This window comes from Papaver somniferum, chromosome 11 (assembly GCF_003573695.1).
Source record: "Papaver somniferum cultivar HN1 chromosome 11, ASM357369v1, whole genome shotgun sequence".
Classification (NCBI taxonomy): Eukaryota; Viridiplantae; Streptophyta; class Magnoliopsida; order Ranunculales; family Papaveraceae; genus Papaver; species Papaver somniferum.
This window is the reverse complement of record NC_039368.1, coordinates 23,778,584-23,791,030: the sequence shown is the minus strand read 5'-3', so window position 1 is coordinate 23,791,030 and position 12,447 is coordinate 23,778,584.

Genomic DNA, 12,447 nt, shown 5'->3' with positions numbered 1-12,447 from the left:
CCGGCACTCATATAGGTTTAGGGTTTCGAATTTTTTTTCTTTATCTTCTTCATCGTTATTCATCGACGATTGATCGTCGATTCAAAAATTTCTTCATCGATTAACCTACAGGAATCCATAACCATGCCTCCACGAAAGAAATCAGATGCCCAATCGAAGTCAAAATCGATTGCTCAACAAAAATTAAACCAAAGGCTTGCTTTGATTGCTCAAGAGCAAGAAGGAGAAGAACAAGAGAACTCGGACAATCAACCTCTCGTAAAAATGGCTTCTGTGAGAAGGTAAGTGATTTTGAACTAGTTTATAAGTGTTTGGAGGGTTTAGGTTAGAATCGCGAACCCTAACTCAAACAGTTGAGTTTCAGTGAGTACCGGCGTTGAAATTTGTATGAATACAATGCCAGTTCTTAGTTACGGCTTAGTACGAAGGCAATGCCGGTATACTGTTACAGCATTGATTTTGGTATGAATACAATGCCGCCAACAAAGCTAAAATCACCTGAAACTAAATGTCATGTACCGGCATTGAAATTAGGTTTGTCGGTAGTGTGTTACGACATTTATTTACATTTATTCGAGTATGCCGGTAGTGCTCTTTTGGTATCCAGGAGAACCCTTGAAATTGTTATCAGTACCGGTACTGATTTAGGTTAATTCCATGTCGGTGCTTGGTTACGGCATGAATATGAATTCTTACGCTTATGTCGCCAATGCTCTTTTGGTATCCAGGAACTGCTTAGGAATTACCTAAGACTACAGGCATTGTCGATAGTTACTTTGCACTGCCGGAATAGTGTACTGACATAACGTATTTGCTAATTTACTATGCCATTTATTGTCTCGACATGGTTGATATTTCGTGAATCAATGCCGATACTGATGATTTTATGCCGTTATTTAGTATATTTATGTCGGTATTAAAAATGAAACTGATTCGTGTGTCTTTTGATATAGGCTAGAGCAAAGGAAGCTAACAAAGGAAAAACTAAATATGTTGGCATTAAGAAAAGAAAGAAGTACGGTCTTGGTACTCCTCGGTCTCTGCCTCCTCGAGGGAAAGAACAAGGTCGCAACAAGCGTTTGGGGGCGAATACAAGAGGTGAAGTTTGGAATAGTGATCGTGACCGTAGAAAACTCGTAATTCGTGAACCTACTGGAACAGTTGAGCACGATAAGCAAGATGAAGAGGAAACTGAGAAGGAAGATAATGAGGTTGATGCAAGTAAACCCAAAGTCAAGTTTTAGAGGAAGATGGTGGGCCAAGTCAAAAACCGACACAAGGCAAGGGCAAAGTCAAAGTAAAAGTTAAAGGTTTGCACCTTCCTCGTACTAATGACATGATACCTGACCTTGATCGTGGTAAAATTTGGGGTGAAGCTGACGATCCGATAATCTTATTTGGCTACAAGGACACGTGGGCTCGTACTATCTATCAAACCTATGTAAGAATATTTTATTTTGTGCATATGTTTTGTTTTATATTTATGTAAAATCTCTTAATCGTTTTATCTCCTAATTGTAGGATCATAAGAAGGATGTGCGTGTTTGCCGAAACCAAGTCGCGTCTCATTGGGATTTGTCTACGGAGTGTGAAGAGATCCAAACATGGGAGTCTGGTCTATATTGTTTGGTTGAAAATTATGTGAAGTGTGATTTTGTGACAATCAATTGCTTCGTCGAAAGGTATCATGGTGAAACTGATACCATGCACTTCCCGTTTTAGGCTTAAGTGTTACTGGAAAATCAATTGCGGAAGGAGACAACTTTCCGGACCTAGAATGGTCGAAGTTGCATGCTTTGACTAACAAGCTGTTGGGTTGGGACTACAAAACTTCCGTGTATCTAAGAATAGTATGGCAAAGACGCTGCTTAAGAAGACCTTTGAAAACACGCAGGAAATTTTTTTGAAGGATGGATGGGACCCTGCACAAATTCGTTACACAGCCGCTGCATACCTGTTATTCATCTTGGGCACTAAGGTGTCCCCTGACGCTACTGGAAACAGGGTTAGTGCAAACCACCTTCAATACTTGGATCCGTTGGAAGATGTCTTTACCTATTCCTGGGGTACCGTGGTAATGGCACATTTGATGGCGGAGATGAGAAGGGCCTCCAAGGCTGTTACAAACCAATTTGTCGGGAATTTCACTCTACTCCAGGTAATTTTGTTTTTAAACTTATGTTCTTATGTATATTTTTCACATGTACCCTTATTATGAACTTAGAAACAAAGTTTACTGCTTCTTATATGTATCATTCCTCATTGGTATAGGTGTGGGATTATAAACACTTTCCAACATTGTTCACGGACTACCCCTTCTTGAAGATCAAAAACCTTTCCGAACCCGAGGATCCTAGAGCTAAGAGATACGAGTTCAACAATATTACGAAGCCCGGTAACAATCGTCGATTGAAAAATATGAGATTGGCTCTGGACGCGATGACTACCAAAGAGGTTGTGTTCGACCGTTACAAGGAGGCTAGTGAGAACCACCAAATTTTGAGGTTTTATAACGTTGCATTTTACAATGGACCGTTGTTCCACCCAAAGGGATATGTTATGGCTGATCCCCGACGTGTCATGCGAAAACTTGGATATAAGCAATTACCTTATCCAGATACAGCCTCTCTTGAAAGGTACGAAGTTGACCGTTCTCTGAGCTTTTCAACTAAGACGAAGTTGAGGGTAGAGTATGATGAAATTCCAGAACCAAGACATTGGAGGGATAGGGAACCACGTCGTTTGGTAGATGTTATTAGCTGGTAACTTGCAGAAAACGGTGATGAAGCTCACCCCGACTACATGTATTATTACCTATAAGGGTCACATCCGTTTGTCGTGCGACCGTACAACGTCAAAGTTCCACCCCAGGAAAACCCTCCCACTCCAACTCCTACAGAGGCACCACCGACGATGGCCCAGCTTAATAAAACTGTTGAATTGCTAGTAAGTATTGTTAATTCTTTAGTCAATTAATGTATACATAATCTTATATTACCATATATATTTATATATATAATAATTATGTGTTTGATGTATGAAACTAGCGGCGTCGGCTTGGCAAGTTGAAGAAGATATTTGGTTGCAGGTACGAGGAAGGAGGGTGTTATCCCTTGAAGAAATGAAGGAAGTCGAGGAAAAGCTTGATAGAATTGAAGACCCAGTTGCAAAATCTTTGTTCGGGAAAACGAGGAAGGTGGTCGTCCATAATAATCAAAAGACCAAGTGATTAACTCTTTAGTTGTGTTTCTTCATTTGGATGGTGGTTGTTACGTTTTGCACAATTTCGAACTTGTTTTTGGATGAACTCTTTAGTTGTTTTGGTTTATGATACCTTGATCAAGAACATTTAAGAACAATTTAGTTGTTTGGTTTATGTTTAGATTTCTAGTAAAATGTTGTTTTTCTTGTAAGTTTTATTCCCACTAAGGTGCCGACATTAAAATGTTTAGGTTGCACAGATCCGACACTGTTTTCGGCGTTGATTATTGATTATAATTCTATGCCACAACTGGTACCGGCATAGAAGGTTTTTCTAAAACCATGTCGAGAATTGGAGATGAATGGTCCAGGTTCCTATATAGTTTTTGAACTGTGCCGGCATGCTAATATATATTAATATCCATGCCGGAAACCTGTTTTTTTTTTTTAACTTGGATAGTTTAGTAGAAACTCGGCATGGTAAATTAGATATCTTTATATGTCGGTACTCTGAAAACTCTTCGGAAATTAAAGCTACAATGCCGGGATTGATCATAGATCCGTTACGAATGCTCTTTTTATTTCGTTCCTAGGATAATCTATCACATTACATTTGAAACTTTAAATTAAGACATACTAAAAAAAACACGAAACTTTAAATTAAAACATACTAAAAAAACATATGGAATGGAGTAATTTTGGTGAAAGATGATCTCATTATCTATTTTCATCCCTTTTCAACAATTGCAGAACCTTTGAGCCTTTCGCGAATATCTTCAAAGACATTGTCTGGAATCTCGGTGTCAAGGATCATCTTCATTGGTTCATCTTCTCTTTCAACATATTCCTTTCCCTTCATATAACACCCATCACACCCATCAATAGGCTTGCATTGGCCTTTGTGTTTTTCTCTTGATTCCGATAGTTCAACAGCTTTGTCTAGCCATTGAAACTTTTCGCATTTTGGTGATTTAAACACCGTAGAAAGACTCTTCCATTTTCAGCATCATCAGTTTTTGCAATGCAAAACCGGCGTGTCCCATCATAATTTCTACACTTCGAATAAATAAAAAGACAGCCAATGGCTAGATGAGAAGGTGACTTGCAAATTTGACATGTGCAATGATGACTCTGTAAGAGAAGATTATATTAGTGATACGTCACAGTAGAGAAGATTTTAACTATCCATATATTCTTAGTAATGTTGAATCTGCTTACTTTGCAGGTAGAGATTGATGGTGGTTTGGAAATAGAGCTTGTTGATGAATCTCCCATCGCTTGTGAAGCTTGAACCGTGCTTTCTTGATCTATTTTTTTAGGCTTGGTTTATTGAGAGAAGAATTTTTGTTATTTGGTGGGTTCTTTGTGAAATTTTTCCAAAGGAATGTGGGGGTTTTATATAGAATGAAGCTCCAACGGTCTTATTTTTCAAAAAACTAGCTGTTTTTTTTTAATTCACAGTACTGGCATGGTCGCAGAAGTATAATCCCTGCCGGTAGTTAATTCCGGCGTTGTATGATGTTGTTGGAAAGATGCTGGCATTATCTGCAGATTTGGCTCAATCTCTGTAAAAAAAATCAAGTACCAGCATGGATATTTAACAGTAATCAATACCGGAAGATGGTACCGACGTCAGAGTTCATATTTGCGTCAATGCCGGCACATGTGATTTCTAAAAAACTAGCCGTTGAGGTTTTTTCTATATAAAGAGAGCTAATACTTGGACCTAATTTCCCAAAACTCGTGTGTTCTTATGAAACCCTAGAAGATTCATCTATAAATACCTTAGTATAGAACCTACTCCACATATAACAAATGACATAGTTTGACTCCGAGGAAGATTTAGCTATCACCCAATCATGGTACACTGAAACTCGTCCTCCAACTATAGATAACAGTACGCGGGATTCCATGTGGTTGAAGATTTTTAACAAATTTACTCACGATCATGGTAACCCTAAAGGAAAAACTGCTCAACAAATCGAGTAACGGCACGACATCATCCTAGATACGACGGTTGAGTATTTAAAAATCAAACACTGGATCGCGCACTCTACCCACAATAGATTGTCCCCTCAACAACTCGTAAGTATCTTTATGATTAATTCGACACAATCAACTCTTTTCAATTTTTGTGTAACAAACTAAGTTTGTGTGTTGTTTTTGTAGCATGAAGCCTTGAAAGCGTGTTACTTACATGAAAAGGGGGAAGCATTCATGTTTGACGAAAACGTGAACCACATGGTTACCAAAGTCACAGAGTATCATCAGCTACATGAATCGGAGACGGACTCTTCTTAAGAAGATTGATAGTATTACTGGTTTTTGGTTAGGTTTTTAGGGTAGTTTTTGGTAAGGTTTTGTGAGTAGATCTCTATATAAACCCTCACGAGACTATAACTCGTTCACTTGGGTCACCAAGTGGTTTAAAGGCTTGACGCACGTGCTAAGTGCATCCGTGCTTCCTGCGACAAGGATTACATTTGAAATAAATTATGGTTCCGGCTTACTATGTTAACATAATTCAATGCCGTTATAATTCCGGCATAGACATTATATATAATCTTATGTCGGAATTGATTGTCAAAATGTTATGTTTTCTATGTATAATAAACGCATAATCCGACATAGAATGTATATATGTCTTCATGCCGGCACTACGTATCGGCATTCTATTTGTCCTCCATTCAACACCGGCATTAAACATTCAATGCCCAACGTCTATTTTTTTAAACCATAAACCTGTAAAGGGAACTGTCGGCGTGGATGTTAGGCCACTGACAATGCCAGCATGATAAAGTGGGAAAAGAGCCGTTGTGTCCTCATCTATTTAAAGAAATTGATTCATACCTCCAAAAAAAAAGTAAGATCCAACACATATTTCCAATGGAAAATCGAACACCAACTACCGATTTCATCATTGCCATGGAAAAAGAAAAACTTTAGAAGAACAAATTATCTAATCTGATAGAAAATCAATAATCATCCACCACCAACTCAATTGTCATTCTACAAGAAAAACTTAGAAGGAAGGAAGTCATCAAGTCAATTTCCGCAATGGAAGAAGAGATACTTAAAAGGAAAAGAGAAGAAAAAGCAGCAATAGAAGCAAAATATCGCAAAGAAACTAAGGAAATATAAGAACGTGTAAAACAAGCGAAGACAAAAGCGGATGTTGAGGAAGAAACTGAATGGATTAAAAATTTCTACATAGTATCGAATCTTCTGGAAGATCACCGCCCTTTAAACCTTTTTTGGGGTCTTGTTAATTTTGGTCCTTATATGCCGAAGTTTGAGGACGGTAAGTGCAAGATACGCAAAATGGATTACGGGGATGAATTTGTATCGAATCGAACAATTGCGCTCATAAAATTGTGTCGCAAATACAACGAGTTTCTCGCAAGACACAGAGGTAATAGGTATCAAGCTCAGGACGCATATACCAAGTGGAGAAAAGAGCCTTTTAGGCATTTCGAAGCTGCTTTGTTTATTGAATCTCGTTCCAAGAAGTGATGTTAGTTGCAATTAGCTTAAGATCTTTCATTTTATGTGTAACGTTGTTTATGTGGTTAATGTTTTTAAGTTCATCCCCTTAAGATTAATATGAAGGCCAGTTTGGGTCAGTTCGCTTGCTTAAACCTTTGGACTCAATCTAAACTGATCGTCAGGATACCGACATCGTATAATAACGAAGGACAATCCCGGCACAGGTGTCGGCGTTGATTATGGTCAACATACAATGTCGGTATCCTGGACTCAATTTAAACTTTTTGTCAGAATGACGACATTGAACTTTACCATATTTCTATGCCGACATTCTGACGGTTACAAACTCAAGTTACATGGCAGTTACAAACTCCTTAATTCCACTTACGTGACGGTTATAAACTCCTTTATCCCACTTATGTGACGGTTACAAATTCCTTAACACCATTTATGCGTCAGTTACAAACTCCTTAATTCTATTTAAGTGACGGTTATAGAAATGAAAGTATTCAATCTCCCTTTTTGTTTCATCTTTTATACCAAAGATAATGGGTCGTCGCAAACCCAAACCCAAACCCAATCCTCAAGAATCGGTTGATGATGATGGTAAATCGAAATCAAAAGCGCAACAAGTGCCTGAAGAGTCTGTTGGTGAGGAGGAAATAACAAATTTGATGCGGTAAGTGATGTCTATGTTGAATTGAAGCATTTTTAGGGTTTATCCCATATTAGAAAACACAAATTGAAACTTGCTTGATTAATCTTTCTACTACACTAATTTATTTTTTTTTGAAATTGCAATTTAGTCAATTGAAATTGAGTTACATGTTTGTTTCGCGGTAAAATTCAATTTGAAAACCATGCCGGATTATATGTCTTGTATCTCTCTTTTATTGCATGAAACTGCCGGCATATAAATTTAATTGCATACTATGCCGGTTTTCTGTGCCGGTTTTGTATATTTAATCAATGCCATGCCGTCTTAATTTGCTTATTCTGTTAGAAACTCTGTACAAAATTCAACTACTTCCGACCATATGATATCTCTATTTCACGATATCGGCACCACTGCCGGCAATGTCGATATGTTTACTAACCATGCCGATTTTCATTCCCGTAATTTGTTAATTCTTTGTATAAAATTCATGAAAACCGGCATTGGATTTTAATCATTTAGTACGCCGGCACAACTTCCGGCATTGATTGTATGTTTAATATACATGCCGACTTCCTGTTTATAACTTAGTTTACATATTGGGACGTAGGTCTAGAGCAGCACAAATGAAGAAAGGAAAGGGCAAAGCTGTTGAAGAAGTAAAACCTAAGTCTTCTCGGGCTCGACGTAGTCAATCTGATCCGGATCGTGCTAAGGTTATCATTCGGGAGCGTACGGGGGACACAAGCAGTGATGATGATGATGATGAGTGGCGAAAATTTCCTAAACTGGACAGAGAAGGTGGCTCATCCTCACAAGCAGGTGGCTTAAGACAACCTGATGTCGGAGATGAAGCCCCTAAGAAAAAGGAAAGGGGAACCCCATCCAATCTTCCTATAAGATATGACATGATTCCATACCGCGATGATGGCAAACAGTGGGGTCAACCGATAAACCCGCAACTCTTATTGACTACAAGCACTCTTGAGCTCGTTGGATCTATCAAACTTATGTAAGATGTTTGCATCTTGTTATTACATTATTTATCTGTGATCAAGTGAATTTAATTTAGTTTGGTGTGTTTTTATAGGACCACAAGAAATCCTTACGTGTTAGCTGCCATCAATCAAGTGATATATGGCCTTTGGAGTTAGAGTGTCCCGAAGTTCAAGCAATAGTCAGAGCATCTAGGTTGTATCCCGCGGTAGAAAATTACGTGAACACTGATTCCGTCACGATAATATGCTTTTTGGAGAGGTTTTTTGGTGAAACTGATACCATGCATTTTCCTTTTGGCGAGATGACCATTATACCTGAAGATTTCTAAAGAATACTAGGTCTAGAGGTTCTTTGGAAAGCCGTTAAGGAAAGAGATCACTGTAAGGACATAGAATGGGACAAGATCTATGAGCTGACTAAAAAGTTGTTTGGGTGGGACAAGGAAACGACTATGGCAGCCAAGACAGACCATTTCCGGACAAAGACTATCACATTCGTCAATATCGTTAGATTGTTTGGGGATACGAAGGACAAGGAATTGAATCCCGAACAAATTCGACAAACTGTCGTTGCTTATCTGTTGTTCACCTTGGGCTCCGTTATATTCCCTGACGCTAATGGTAACAGGGTGCATATGAACAATCTACAATACTTGGATCCCTTGGATAAGGTCCATGAGTATTCATGGGGCACTGCTTTCTTGGCACATTTTTTGGCAGAAATGCGTAGAGCTTCTAAGGCGAACACTTGTCAATTTAATGGTTCTTTCACTTTAATTCAGGTATAGTGAACAAGTTATTTTTTCATCATTGTCATTAATTTTGTTAGTTTCCAATTATTTTTTTACTTATACATTTCATTTTAACGATATTTCATTGGCATAGGTGTGGGCTTATGGACACTTCCCAAAATTGTTCATAAACTATAAAGGATTAAAGGCTGTACGTGAGTATCAACAGCATGAGCCTATAGCTCAGAAATACTTCTTCAACAATGCCCTGAAGCCCAATAACAAGAAACAATTATTCGTAATGAGAATATCTTTGGACTCCGCGACTTCCCAAGATGTTTTGTTTGACCCATATAGGAATGCCAGAGGAGTTCACTTTGCAAGGCGTGACAATGTTTCATTTTACAACGGATCATTATTTCATCCAAAAGGCTTTGTTATGCATAACCCTCGGCGTGTAATGCGCCAACTTGGGTACAAGCAGAAATATCTTACGGATATATCTTATCAGAAATTCTCTCATGATTTTCCTCAATGCCAAGAAAATGAGAACCACACTCTGGTAGTTTACAACCCAAATCCCATTCTTTCCCATTGAAGGGAAAGGGAAGAACGGCTTGTGTTGGATAGGGTTGGTTGGGAATTAGCGGAAAACAGTTATGAGAACGAACCAACCTTTCTCAGAGGTCATCGGAAGTACTCGCATCTTTATATTATACGCCCAACTACTGTAGAAGTTCCTCCACAACCAGATCCTCCCTCCACTACTCCGACTGAAAATACTGTACCCAGACTACAAAAGATCTTTACGTTGTTGGTACGTACTCCTTGTTCATTTCCTATTCTTTTAATCTATATATATGAACTTATATAAGTGTACATACTAAGCACATGTTTAAAAATACGACCACAGCGTCAGCGGATAGGAAATTTGTCAAACTTCTTTAAGAAAAAGAACAAGAAAGGAGAGGTGTTGACCCAGAAAGAAATGGAGAAAGTCGAGAAAAAGATAGACAAAATTGAAGATCCGGAGGAAAAAGACTTGTGGGGATAAAGGAAGAAGATGGTACACAAGAAGCCAAGGACCGAGCGATAGTGTGTTTCTTGTGTAGTATTAGTTTGGTCTTGAACAATCTGGTTGGTTTATGTTTGTTTGTGTGTCTTAAACAATGTGTTTGTTTGTGTGTCTTGCTAAACTCTTTTCTTGATTTGGTTTATGTTTGATTTGTTTTAGGTTTGGAACCTCTTAACTTGCGATTGTTTTTTATACAATCCAGTATTGTTATTTGATTTACTATGTTGATAAATCAGTGTCAAATTACCTCTTTTATAGAGTTTGAATGTGCCAAGATCACATAAAGTTATAAGTTTCTCTTAAGTACCGTGGTCAAAAAGCGTAAACTCAATGCCGGCACCTTGAATTTTCAAAAACACAAAAATTACAGAGTTTCGGCATTGAAGGTTTTTTTGGCTACTATGCCGGCAGTCTACAATTTCCAGGTGCAAAATATTTTTTTCAGAGTACCGGCAATGTTTTTAGTTTAATTTCAATGCCGACACATTTACTAATTTCTCTGGATATTTTTCTGAATTTCCGGCACCATTTCAAAAGTTAAGTTCTACGCCGGTACAGGTGTTCCGGCGTTGTAATGATGAAACATAATCATGTCGGCATTGGCATCAAAGTATGATTTAGTGTTTACAATCCACACTTCCAAAAGAAAAACACAAAATATTGCGTATTAGTGAACCACATATATCCAAATTACTCATCATCGCTTCCACACGTATGAAGTTGCATCTTCTCTTGGAGAGGTTTTTTCGATAAGGCCAATGCATCCCAAAATTGGTGATTATCCTCATACAATGCCATCCATTCCTTCCAGATATTGGAATATATATCCTTGTTTTTAATCATCCCACAAACAGGTGGCAATGGACAATTTTCCTTGAGTTTTAGAATAATGAAACGATTGTCGTTCACGAACACCAAAACAACTCTTCTCTTCTTAAGGGATCCTTCGCATTTTTGCCACTTTGGTGTAAATGTTACTTCTACGATGGGTGTAAAATAATGAACAACACAATTAAATGTATCTGTCACTAGATGCCCACAAAGCGGCATTCTCATCCAATACTGAGAAGGAAGGAACTTCATCTCATGCTCGGCCCTAACACTTGAGCATACATATTATCAAACCCTTCATCATCACCAACCAATTTCTCATAAAAGCTATTATTTTTCATAAGTTGTTCGGTCATCCTCTTTATAACATATCGGCATGGTGTCATCCCTTTACTAACCTCCTTCTCAAAGATTCCTAATTGTTCGGTCACCACATGATAGCCACAATTTCCATCTCCATCGACATCATCTGTATATACAATGTACTCGCGAATAACCTCGAGAAGTTGCTCTACAAAAGACTCTATTTTGGTATCGTAATGTCTATAAGTCTTACCTGTTTTGGAATCCTTAAACATCTTCATGTTACCAACTTTTAACTTAATTATATTCAATCCATCCTCTGCAATCTCTACACTTCCAATGTCTTCAGTATGTGATGGGAGTCCGTACTTCCTTGGCCTACCCCTTCGCTTCGGAACCGAAACTACATCAACTTTTTTCGTGACTACGAAGTTGTCACCATCATGTTGTTATTGACTAGATATGGGTCGCTTACCTATGCTATCACTTATTTTTGGTGTGGCTTCAGAATTTTCACCTTGATTTACTTGACTTGATGTAGGTTCCCGATTTGGCCTTCCCTTTTTGTTTGGCATCGCTGCCTCGTCACCTTGTTGTTCTTTGTCACTTGATGTTGGTACCTTTGGCATCCTAACCCTTTTCTTTGAACCTCCGCTACATCGACTATGGGTGTGGCTTCGGAATGCTCACCTTGTTGTTCTTTGTCACTTGATTTTGGCACCTTTGGCGGCCTACCCCTTTTCTTTAGAACCTCCACTACATCGACTGTGGGTGTGGCTTCGGAATGTTGACCTTGTTGTTCTTGTTCAATCGATGTGGGTACCTTCTTCGACATACCCCTTTTCTTTGTTACCTCCGATCCATCGGCTATTGGTGTGGATAGGGAATCCTCCGTTTGGTGTTGACTTGATAGCGGTTCCTTTCTCGGCCTACCCCTTTTGTTTGCAACCGGCGCTTCCGTGAACCTTGCTTCTGAAATCTCACAAGCGGTTGGATCTCGTTTCTTACTTGCCTTGAGTTCACATTCACGTTGACTCATTTATTTTAATTCTTTCATTTGTTTCTCTTTGTTTGGTTTGTGGTATTCTAGGAGGATCTCCCTTTGTTGGCTCTTCACTTTGTGCGATCCATGGGCGAGTAATTATCCTTAGTTGGCTCAACAAGACT